The following is an 11,535-nucleotide window of genomic DNA, read 5'->3' on the forward strand; positions in this document are numbered from 1 at the left end:
CACCACACACACACACAAAGGGCTGGGAAGGTGGCTCAGTGGTAGATTGCTTGCCTTGCATGCATGAGACCCTGGGTTCGATTCTTAGCACCACATAAGCAGAAAAAGCCGGAAGTGGTGCTGTGGCCCAAGTGGTAGAGCACTAGCCTTGAGCTGAAGAGGTAAGGGACAGAGCCCAGGCCCAGGACCGACCAAAAAAAAAGGTTTAAGTCCTTGCACTCAAGAGGCATAGGCATAAATTGAATGTGGGTTACATGGTAAGTTCCAGGCTACTCTGGGAGTGAGAGTGAGACTTTGCTTCAAAAAAAGCCTCCAAAAAACAAAAATGAAAAAGTTAAATTCTTAAATTTTTTTTGTTATTATAAAGGTGATATACAGAGAAAAAAGTTTAATTATTAAGGTACTTTGTATCAGGTTATTTTTGCCTTCGCTCTTGATTTCCTTCCCTTTTAGAAAAATAGCCTTAGGGAAAGATCACTCTTCTTTCTCTGGCAGACTGGACTCATCCATGTGACCTAAGATTGGCCAATCAACAGTGGCTGCCAGCCAAGACTTTGCCTCTTGAGCAAGTGACTCAAAGACAAAGGGATATTAGGACTGAATTCCAGCAGTGCTGCCAGGAGCAGCAGCTGCTGTTTTTTGCTTGAGCTGCCCTTCTGCCTCCTTGTTTTTGAACTCCTGTTGCTGTTCAGGCCCCTTGATGTCCTTGTAACATAGCTCTCTTTTGCTTGTGACTACAACAGTGACAGTGCTTCTATTTGCAACGACAAAAATAATTTTAACTTACAAATTGTGACCATTTGTTTACTAGGCTGTGAGTTCCTTGATAATAGGGTCTAAATCTCATTCTGTTCTGAGTCTTTGGTGTTCAGCTTCACCCCGAATATCACCATCTGTAGGTGGAATAAGAAATAATATTTGTGGGGGCTGGGAAGGTGGCTCAGTGGTAGAGCGCTTGCCTTGCATGCATAAGGCCCTGGGTTCGATTTCTCAGCACCACATAAACAAAAACAAAAAAGCCGGAAATGGTGCAGTGGCTCAAGTGGTAGAGCGCTAGCCTTGAGCTGAAGAGTTGAGGGACAGGGCCAGAGTTCAGGCCCCACCATCAGACCCCCCCCCCCAAAAAAAAGAAAGAAATAATATTTGTGTTGAACTACTTAGTCTGGGATTCTTGACTTTTTATCCTGGAGCAAAATCTTCTCTATATGCTACCATGATCATTAATATTTGAAAAAATTAGACATTTAGAAGAAGGCAAGAGCCCATGACTCATACATGTAATCTAACTACTCAGATGATGGTGGTTTAAGACCATTCAAGGAGCTGGGCGGTGGTGGCTTAGGCCTGTAATCTTAGCTACTCAGGAGGCTGAGATCTGAGAATCAGGGTTCAAAACCAACCAGGGCAGGAAACTCCTTGAGACTCTTTTTTTTTTTTTTTGGTCCGGTTGTGGGCCTGAACTCTAGGCCTGGGTGCTGTCCCTCAGCTCTTCAGCTCAAGGCTAGCGATCTACCACTTGAGCCACAGAGCCACTTCCGGTTTTCTGGTGGTTTATTGGAGATCGGAGTCTCACGGTCTCTCCTGCCCGGGCTGGCTTTGAACCGCGATCCTCAGATCTCAGCCTCCTGAGTAGCTAGGATTACAGGCGTGAGCCACCAGCGCCCAGCTTGAAATTCTTTCCTGTGAGTTAATGACCCAAAGTGGAGGAGAAATTAGAGCAAAGGTGCGAAGGAAGCAAAGGTGAGAAGGAACTTGGCTCATTTGAGGACCTGAACGTGTAGGGAAGCTGGACGAGTGACAAGGAAAAAGAGGAAAGTTAAAAACTCAGATTATGAAGGGCTGAGTAGAAAGTCCAAGTGAAGATTTCGACGTGCGGGGAGCCGGTGGCTCACACCTGTAATACTAGCAACTCAGAAGGCTGAGATCTGATGATAGCGATTAGGAGCCAGCTGGGGCAGGAAACTCTGCGAGACTCAGATCCAATTATCCACAAAGAACAAGACCTCTGGTTCAAGTGAGTAAAATAAGCTCAGAGACAGCGCCCAGGGCACGTCCAAGAACCAGGGTGCGCGCGTGCACACACACACACACACACACAATTTAGATCTGAATCTGAAAAGAAGAAAACAAGCCTTTGAGCAGGGCATGGCGTTTTAAAAAGCTGTATGTGAAGAATAGATTGGAAGATGGGAAAGTAATTGGGTGGAGAGACCTTTGGAGACCAGGGCTGTGACCGGGGAGGGAGGGAACTGAATGGGTTTGAGATGCAAGTAGGAAGCAGAACGAACAGTGGAGACGGATAGTGTCCGGTCACCGGCTTCGCCGGATTTCAATGGTTACTGGTGAGTAGGGACTTCGTGTTCCTTACCGGGCGACGGCTTGGTTCCCGCGCGGCAAGGCAGTAGGCGTGGCTTTCGCGAGCCGTCGCCACGGAGATAGGAGGGGCGGGGCCAAAGGCGGGGCCACTGGGGCACTGCGTCACTCAGTGGTGGCGATAGTGCGTGTATGTGGGGGGCGGGGGATACGCTGGGCGCGTCCCAGGGGTCACGTGGTGCGCAGCACGCAGAATCCTTCTGTCGGTTGGTCCTGGAGCGGCGCAGCAGGAGCGGGGCCGTGAGGTGAGCTCGCGGCGTGGCGCGGCTAGGCGAAGCCGGCTGGTCAAGGCTGGGTTGGGTTGTGCTGGCGACGCGCGCGCGCGGTGCGGGCGGGAACGGTGACGGACGCCACCGCTGCTCTGGTCCCCTTCCCGGCCCCACTCCCCGCCTGGCTCCGCTCGCCTAGCCGGGAGGGAGGCCCGGGGACCGCTGCTGTGAGCGTGGCGGGCGTGCGAGCGGCGCCCAATCCCCGGGGCTGTCCGCGGGAGTGATGGCGGCTGTGGCCAATCAGTGTCGCCCGAGGGGGCTGGGCCGCAGGGTGCGGGCCGGGGCGCGGAGCTGGCCGTGTTGAGGGTGGGGGTTAATCGCCTTAGGGCCTGACCCTGAACTGTGTTGGCTCTCCCGAGCTCCATCACCAGCCCCCTGCTGTCGCCTTCTGGTTTGGGAACGCGGCTTCTTTTATTATCTCTCTCATCCTATTTTGGGGTGCACACCCCTTTCTCAAGACCCTGAATATGGGAGTGTCCCTTTTCTCAATAGTTTTGAAAATGTGGTCGGCGCACCCCTTTCTTAAGCTCTGTCCCTGGGATTTTATCTTTCTCTGAATCCCTCCGAATTGAAGGAATTGAAGGTTGCTCTCTCTTCCTCCCCCACACTCCCTTTTTTCCAAGCTTTCAGTTTGAATATTCTCTTCGATTTGGGGATTCGCCCTGTTAAAAGGTCCTTCAGACCTAAGGTCTGGTAACTAAAGTTTTGATATATTTTCTTATATCTTCACAACTCAGCTTTCTAAGCTCAAATATGACACTTGTTCAGTTTTTAAATTTAGGGGCTACTTCCTTTTCTTAGCCTCCAAATCTGGAGTACATCGCATTTTCAGGTTCGTGTCCAAATCCTGACGTTTATGGGGACATAGTCCCAGTTTCACAAATAAGGGGATTAACTGCCTTTTCCTTAACTCTGTCTTTTGGGTTGCACCTTCTAAATTTCCCAAACGGCCTTATTCTTAGGAGACTCATTTATTTTCTTACCTAAGAGCATATTTGTTTCTTGTTCCTCGTAAAGTTGTACAAAATGCACCACCTTTAGTACAAATGATTACTCCGGGGATAAAGCCATGTTTTTAAAGCTATTCCTATGCTTGAACTCTGGGCCTGGACACTGTCTCCGAGCTTTTTTTACTTCAGGCTAGAGCTCTTATCCCTTGAGCCATAGCTCTACTAGCTTTTCTGGTGCTTAATTGGCCCCACGGTTTTCCTGTCTGGACTGGCTTTTGAACCCCGGTCCTCAGATCTCGGCTTCCTGGTTAGCAAGGATTACAGGTATTAGCCACTTTCTGTGAGGGGTGTGAGTGTGCGTGCGTGCTTGCGTGCGTGTGTGCGTGCTTGCGTGCGTGCTTGCGTGTGTGTGTGTGTGTGTGTGTGTGTGTGTTAGGTTGTATGTGCGCGCTAGTCTTGGAGCATGTATTTAGGCCTTAGGTGCTGGTCCCTGAGCTATTTTTTTTCCCCGGTTCTGGGGCTTGGAATAGTGCTCTACCGTTGGAGACACAACACCACTTCTGGCGTTTTCTGAGTGGTTTATTGAAGATAAGAGTCTCATGGACTTTTCTGCCAGCTTAATTTTGAACTATGATCCTTAGGTCTCAGCCTACTGAGTGATTAGGATTACAGGTGTGAGCCACCAGCACCCACCCTGAAGTTTTTTTTTTCTTGCTCAAGGCTCTAGTGCTCTACTACTTGAGCCACAGCTCTACTTCCCGCTTTGTGTGTGTGTGTGTGTGTGTGTGTGTGTGTGTGTGTATATATATATATATGGGGGGGCAGTTAAAGTAGAGATAAGAGTCTCATGGACTTTCTTGCCTAGTGTGGCTTCGAACCTTAGTTCTCAGATCTCAGCCTCTTTAGGTAGGATTACAGGTGTGAGCCACCATATCCTGGCTGGTCTGTAGATCTTAAGCATGGTTTCCTACCCTTTATAGTAACTCAAGATTTTTTCAGGCTAGGAAGGTGGCTCAGTGGTAGAGTGCTTGCCTCATATGCATGAGGCCTCTGGGTTTGATTCCTCAGCACCACATAAGCAGAAAAAGCCAGAAGTGGCCCTGTGGCTCAAGTGGTAGAGGGCTAGCCTTGAGCTGAAGACCTGAGGGACAGGACAGTGCCCAGGCCCAGAGTTCAGGACCCATGACAGACTCCAAAAAAAAATTTTTTTTTTTTTTTGGTCTGGTCATGGGCCTGAACTCTGGGCCTGGGCGCTGTCCCTCAGCTCTTCAGCTCAAGGCTAGCGCTCTACCACTTGAGCCACAGCGCCACTTCTGGCTTTTTTTCTTTTTGCTTATGTGGTGCTGAGGAATCGAACCCAGGTTCTCATGCATGCAAGGCAAGCGCTCTACCACTGAGCCACCTTCCCAGCCAAAAAAATTTTTTTTTTCAGTCCTCTATTTGCTTCCCTCTTTGGAACCACATTCCCTTTTAGGTGCTCTCTCAGTTTCAGTCCTCTTAAGTGAGGATCTTTGCACTTCCTGTACTTCTGTAGTCTTCTGAGCACACTTCCTATAGTCATACCTCTTGAATTCCCCATCCCCCTGGGATTCCTTTCCTAAAGTAGCACCTGCACATAGCCGTGTGTGTGTGTGTGTGTGTGTGTGTGTGTGTGTGTGCACCTGCACATAGCCGTGTGTGTGTGTGCACCTGCACATAGCCGTGTGTGTGTGTGTGTGTGTGTGTGTGTGTGTGTGTGGTTGTATGTGTGAGTGTAGGTCTTGGGGCTTGAGTTTAAGGCCTGAGTGCTTTCACTGAGTTTTTTTGCTTAAGGCTAGTGCTCTACTACTTGAGCCACAGCTCACCTTCTGGCCTGTTCCTGGTTAGTTGGAGATAAGAGTTCCATGGACTTTCCTGATCATGCTGGCTTTGAGGCATGATCCTCACATCTCAGTCTTCTGAGTAGCTAGAATTGCAGGCATGTGTGCCTGATCTCTTGTTTTACCTTTCTACAAGCAAGAACTCTTCTTTCATAGCTTGCCTTATGCCCAGGCATTTTCCAATTTCTGCTTCCCTTTGGACACTGTTCTGCTTACTGAGTGATTACAGACTCCTCAGTCCTTCCTCTTGTGTTGGAGATGGCCTCCAGACTAAGTCTATCTGACCATTTGGCACTGGATTCAAACTGGAAAAGCATCTGCTTGCATTTCTTTGGTTATTTACTGTATTCTAATCCTCTTTGATTGCTTGCTTCCAGTAAGATTTTGGTTAGATGGGTTGTTTTCTCCCTGTGCTGGTATGTGTATGTGAACCTCTCAAGAGATTTTTTCCCCCCTAATATTATATAGTTTCTAACCCATAAGATTCTTCCTCTACTGATTTTCTTTATTGGTCGGTTGTGGGACTTGAACTCTGGGCCTGGGTGCTGTCCCTTAGCTCTTCAGGTCAAGGAGAGCTCTACCACTTGAGCCACTGTGCCACTTCAGGTTATCTGAGTGGTTTATTGTAGATTACAGTCTCAAGGACTTTCCTACCCAGGCTGGCTTTAAACTCTGATCCTCAGATGTCAGTCTCCTGAGTAGTTAGGATTATAGGCGTGAGCCACTGGTGACCAGCTTGGTTTTCTTTTTCCTTTTCTTTCTCTTTTTCTTTTTTTTTAAATCAAGAAATGAGATCATTTGGCTGGGGGTATAGTGGTGGATTGCTTTCTTAGCATTTGTGGATGTCCTAGGTTCTATCCTCACATAGCTTTGGGGAGGAAGGAGTCTGTGTGTGTGGATATTTATCTCTTCCTCTCTTTTTCTCATCTAATTGATAATCTCCTTTTTTTCCTACCATTCTTCCCCTTTAAAAATGTACAAATACTTGGCAAGCTTGTCTTTTTGGAGCCTTTTAGTAGGTATTTGTATTTCTTTTTCCCTTTCCAAATCTTTCTCTGGGTTTTTCAGGTCAAACCCCGAACAGATTAATTTCTCCACAGCTGGAAACTCAAGTGCTTAGGGGATAATAACACCTCTGACCTCTCTCTCTTTTGGGAAGTACTTGATCATGCAGCTGCAGGAAAGGAGGCTTGAGGCTGGACAGACTTTGCGTCTTGAGAAGCTACACCAATAGGACAAGGCAGAAATACAGCATTTTCAGGATCAAGACCTGAATCTCATTTGGAAACTGGATGTTTGCCAAATATCTGCTTCCTAGGGATGCTAGATTTAATGACACTCCCAAGAACCTGTAGGAATTAGTGGGGTTTGTGGGGAAATGGTCTGAATTCAGTATTGGAACTTGAATAAGATTAACTATTACTATATTTTCAGAACAACTGAGCTTGTACTGTAACAACTTTTTTTTTTTTTTTTTTTGGTCATGGGGCTTGAACTTTGGGCCAGGGTGCTACCCCTGAGCTCTTCAGCTCAAGGTGAGCGATCTACCACACTTGAACCACAGAGCCATTTCCAGTTTTCTGGTGGTTAATTGTAGATAAGAGTCTCATGGGCTTTCCTGCCTGGGCTGGCTTTGAACTGCAATCTTCAAATCTCAGCCTCCTGAGTAGCTAAGCTTACAGGCATGAGCCACCAGTGCCCAGCAAAACTATTTTGTGGATGAGAACCTTAGAACTAAAGTGTCTTAGATATCTGCTAGTTAGTAAGTACTAAATTTATAAAACAAATGTGTTGGAGTTGTGCCTCAGTTGGTAGAGCACTAGTCATTGAGTGAAAGTATCAGGAGTCTAGTCCCAGTTTTGTATCCAGTAAACAAATGAAAAAATTTGAGGTCTGTTTGAGCAGTATCTAGTAAAATAAGGTATACTGAAAATGAACAGATACTTTGTCTATTTATTTGGCTGTTTGATATTTACTTGTGTATTGCTGTACATTGCATTCTTAGTGTATCCTACAGTGCTTCTCAAACTTGAATACAAATCACCTGGGGTCTTGTTAACATGCTGATTCTAATTTGTTAGATCTATGAAGTGATGTGAGTTTTTGCATTTCTAAATTGCAGGTGATTCTAATGTTACTGAATTGCAACTTTGAGTAGCTAGAGATTCCATACACAAAGCCAAAAGAGTTTTTAGTGAAAATAGAAAGGTAATGGTTAGCTTTATGCCAGGGTATTGTTTTCATTTTAGCATTTTAGTTTCATCTGTATACACATTCCTTAAAGTTTGGACAAAGCCATTATTTCCTTCTGAGGACTTTTTTTGGGTGGGGTGGGGAGCTTGAACTCAAGACTTCACACTGTTGCTCTGTGTTCTATCGTTTGAGCCATGTTTTCAATTCCTTGTTTGCCTTTTGGCACCCGATCTCTGTAGCTTTGCCTGATCTGGATCTTGCTATGTAGCTCAGGATGGCTTGAAACTTAGAATATGCATGCCTTAGCTTCCCAAGTTGTTGGGATTACAGATGTGTACAACCATGTCTGGCTTCTGATGACTGTTAGTTGTACTCAGTTACAGTTCTGGTCTGTTTGCCTGCCTGCTTTCCTTTCCTTTCCTCCCTCCCTCTCTTCCTTTCTTCCTTTTTATTTATTTAGAGAGTTGGTATGTTGTTCTAAGTTAGCCTTGAATACACGGGTTCAGTGATCTTTCTGGCTTAGCTTCCTGAGTAGTTGGGAGTATAGTTTTTAAAGTTATGTACTTAAAGCTGGGTGCCTGTAGCTGACACCTATAATCCTAGCTACTCAAGAGACTGAGATATGAGGGTTGTGTTTCAAAGCTAGCTCAGCTTTGAAGTCCATGAGACTTTTTTTTTTTTTTGTTAGTTGTGGGGCTTGAACTCTGGGCCTGGGTGCTGTCCCTGTGCTCTTCAGCTCAAGGCTAGCGCTCTACCACTTGAGCCATAGTGCCAATTCTGGCTTTTTTTTTTTTTTTGCTTATTTGTTGCTGAGGAATGGTACCCAGGGCCTCGTGCATGCGAGGCAAGGACTCTACCACTGAGCCAACTTCCCAGCTCTGACATAATCTTTCTAATAAATACTGTGTAGTTAGCTTGTTTCTGTGGCTCCTCATCTGTCTTCCTATCATATTAGGGATTGAGATATCCCAAATCAAGCCTTAGATGATTGAATTTCCAGAGTCCTTGGTTTTCTAGGTTCTGGAAATGTGCCTGAGAAAAGCCAAGGTAGATGGGAGGAAAAGGAGGCTATAGGAATATAATAAAGCAGCAGATTTGCTCAAAGTAAACTGTACACATCTATTATTACAGGCTGGGAATGTGGGTTAGTGGTAGAGTACTTGCCCAGCATGCATGAAGCCCTGGGTTTGACTCTTCAGTACTACATACACAGAAAAAGTGGTGCTGTGGCTCAAGTGGTAGAGTGCTAGCCTTGAGCTCAGGGACAGTGCTCAAGCCCTGAGTTCAAGCACCAGGACTAACAAAAAAAAATTACAAAGGGAGCTGGGATGGTAGCTCAGTGGTAGAGTGCTTGCTTTGCATGGATGAAGCCCTGAGTTCTATTCCTCAGCACCACATAAGCAAAAAGAAAAAAGCCGGAAGTGGTGCTGTGGCTCAAGTGGTAGAGCGCTAGCCTTGAGCTGAAGCGCAAAGGGACGGTGCCCAGGCCCAGAGTTCAGGCCCCACAACTGGACCCCCCCAAAAAAAATTACAATGAAATCTCTTATGTTGTTAATGTATGCTAATTAATAATATTTATATTAAAATAATGTTAAAATAAATGTCAAGGTTAAAGTAGGTGGCTGAATCTTGAATGGACTGATCTGTTGCTAAGTGGGTGCTCTAGAAGATGACATTCTTTCATGGGTTCATGATTCTGATGTTCTCTTTCCTTCTGTACCCATACGTCTATTCTAGGTTTCTCTGGGTTTTTCCATTCTTAATGTCTTAGATTGTGTGTACCTGTTTCCCTGACTGTTACCTTTCATGGCTGTTTCTAGTATGATCCTGTTCTAGGGCTTAATCAGGATGAGCCTGAATAACTAGACTATTTTTTATCCTTCGACCTCCCTTAGCCCCTCTGTTATTCTCATGAATGTCAGATCATCTTCAGTAGCAGTTTTGATGTGGATTTGGCTCTGGTCCTAGCTCTTCTACTCACCGTGAGGCCTCAGGCAAGTCATTTAATGCTACTGGCCCTTCTCCCCATTTGAAAACTAAGGGGCTGATTAGATAATCAAAGTCTCCCTTGTTTTGAGTCTCTGTCATTCCCTTGCGTAGAAACTCAGTTGTCTATGGAGCTGTTGTAGAAGATCTGATTTCCTTCACATGCTTTGTTAGGCAGACTGCCAGTCACTTCCTTGTCTGAGTAACTTCAGTCACTGTCTCTTTTCTAGCCTCTAGTCCTCACACCCAGTTTCAACATTATTATGCTTCCATGTCCTCTGCCAATTGTGGGCTATATTTCATTCAAAAACTGCCTAAAATGCTCACGTCTGCCTGGAGTTCTTGTCAATGATAGATGCTTCCCTGTATCACTAAGAGGGAGGCTGGATTTTATATACAATCATACCAACTTATTTTTTTCAGTAACATAATTTTGTCATCTCAGTTCTTTTGGTGGTACTTGAGTTGGAATTCAGGCCCTTATACTTGCTAGCCAAGTGCTCTAGTACTTGAGTAACACCTATGTGGCTGCTGGTGACTCATGCCTGTAATCTTAGCTACTCAGGAGGTTGAGATCTGAGGATAGTAGTTCCAGCCCTCAAGAGACTGAGGAAGGCTTTTGAATTGAAGGCCAGCCTGGAGTATATATTAAGACCGTGCCTCTGTGCTGAAGGTGGTAAGCCACCTGCCTAGCAAGCTTGAGGTCCCACTTCAGTAACACCAAAAAGAAAAAAAAATTTACTCCAGAGGGACTCAGGATGTAGCTCAGTGGCAGAGCACCTGTTTAGCATGTTTGAGACAGTACACACACAAACCTTGATTTTAACTAAATAACAAATGAGTAAAATAAACAGTTCTTATTTGGAGAATAATTGTCTGTTTATTCTTAGTTGCTGGTGCTGCCTGGAATTTAAGATTCAAAAGCAGTCAAGGAATGTGGCTTAGTGGTAGAGTGCTTGCTTAGCATGCATGAAGCCCTGGGTTTGATTCCTCAGTACCACATACACAGAAAAAGCCAGAAGTGGTGGTATAGCTCAAATGGTAAGAGTGCTAGCCTTGAGCAAAAAAAAGCGCAGGGACAGTGCCCAGGCCTTGAGTTGAAGCCCCAGGACTGCCCCCCCCCAAAAAAAAATCAAAAGCATATTTATTTTTTGGCCAGTCCTCAAGGCTAGCATTCTACCACTTGATCCACAGTGTTACTTCTGGTGTTTTCTGTGTATGTGATATGGAGGAATTGAACCCAGGACTTCATGCATGCTTGGCAAGCACTCTATTGCTAAGTCACATTCCCAAACCATCAAAAGCATATTTCATTTCCTGACTTCTCTCCCTTTATCTTTCTAAGAAGTAATATAAGGGACATTTGTATTTTTCTTCATTTTGGCACAAATACATTCTTAGTTACTCATCTTGATTAGATCATAAATTTAGAGAAAGAGGATTATGCTTGTCATATATATATACTTTTCTTAGGGGCATTCTACTATATATAGGTTGTTGACTAACAGTGGGACAATGTAATCAAAATTGAAATCTTGTAGCCAGGTACCAGTGGCTCAAGCCTAGAATTGTAGCTACTCAGGAGGCTGAGATCAGAGGATCATGGTTCAGAGCCAGCCTAGGCAGGAAAGTGCATGAGACTCTTTTTTTTTTTTTTTTTTGGGTCCAGTCCTGGGGCCTGAACTCTGGGCCTGGGTGCTGTCCCTCAGCTCTTCAGCTCAAGGCTAGCACTCTACCACGTGAGCCACAGCGCCACTTCCAGCTTTTTTCTTGTTTTTTTTTTTTTTGGTCTGGTCGTGGGGCCTGAACTCTAGGCCTGGGCGATGTCCCTTAGCTCTTCAGCTCAAGGCTAGCACTCTACCACTTGAGCCACAGTGCCACTTCCAGCTTTTTTTTTTCTGCTTA

General features: G+C 45.5%; 1 protein-coding gene across 2 annotated transcripts in view; it reads left to right on the plus strand.

Moving 5' to 3' along the window:
• The first annotated feature begins 2,473 nt into the window (after positions 1 to 2,473).
• Positions 2,474 to 11,535, plus strand: part of Phf20 (PHD finger protein 20) — a 113,159-nt gene continuing 104,097 nt past the window's right edge. Inside the window, exon 1 of one of the 2 annotated variants that reach the window (XM_013010920.1) lies at positions 2,474 to 2,618. The gene's annotated coding sequence lies outside the window, so the exon portion shown is untranslated. The remainder of the gene's footprint in view (positions 2,619 to 11,535) is intronic. The other variant, XM_013010921.1, reaches the window with a different exon arrangement.

Source organism: Dipodomys ordii, unplaced genomic scaffold (assembly GCF_000151885.1).
Source record: "Dipodomys ordii isolate 6190 unplaced genomic scaffold, Dord_2.0 Scaffold13, whole genome shotgun sequence".
NCBI lineage: Eukaryota > Metazoa > Chordata > Mammalia > Rodentia > Heteromyidae > Dipodomys > Dipodomys ordii.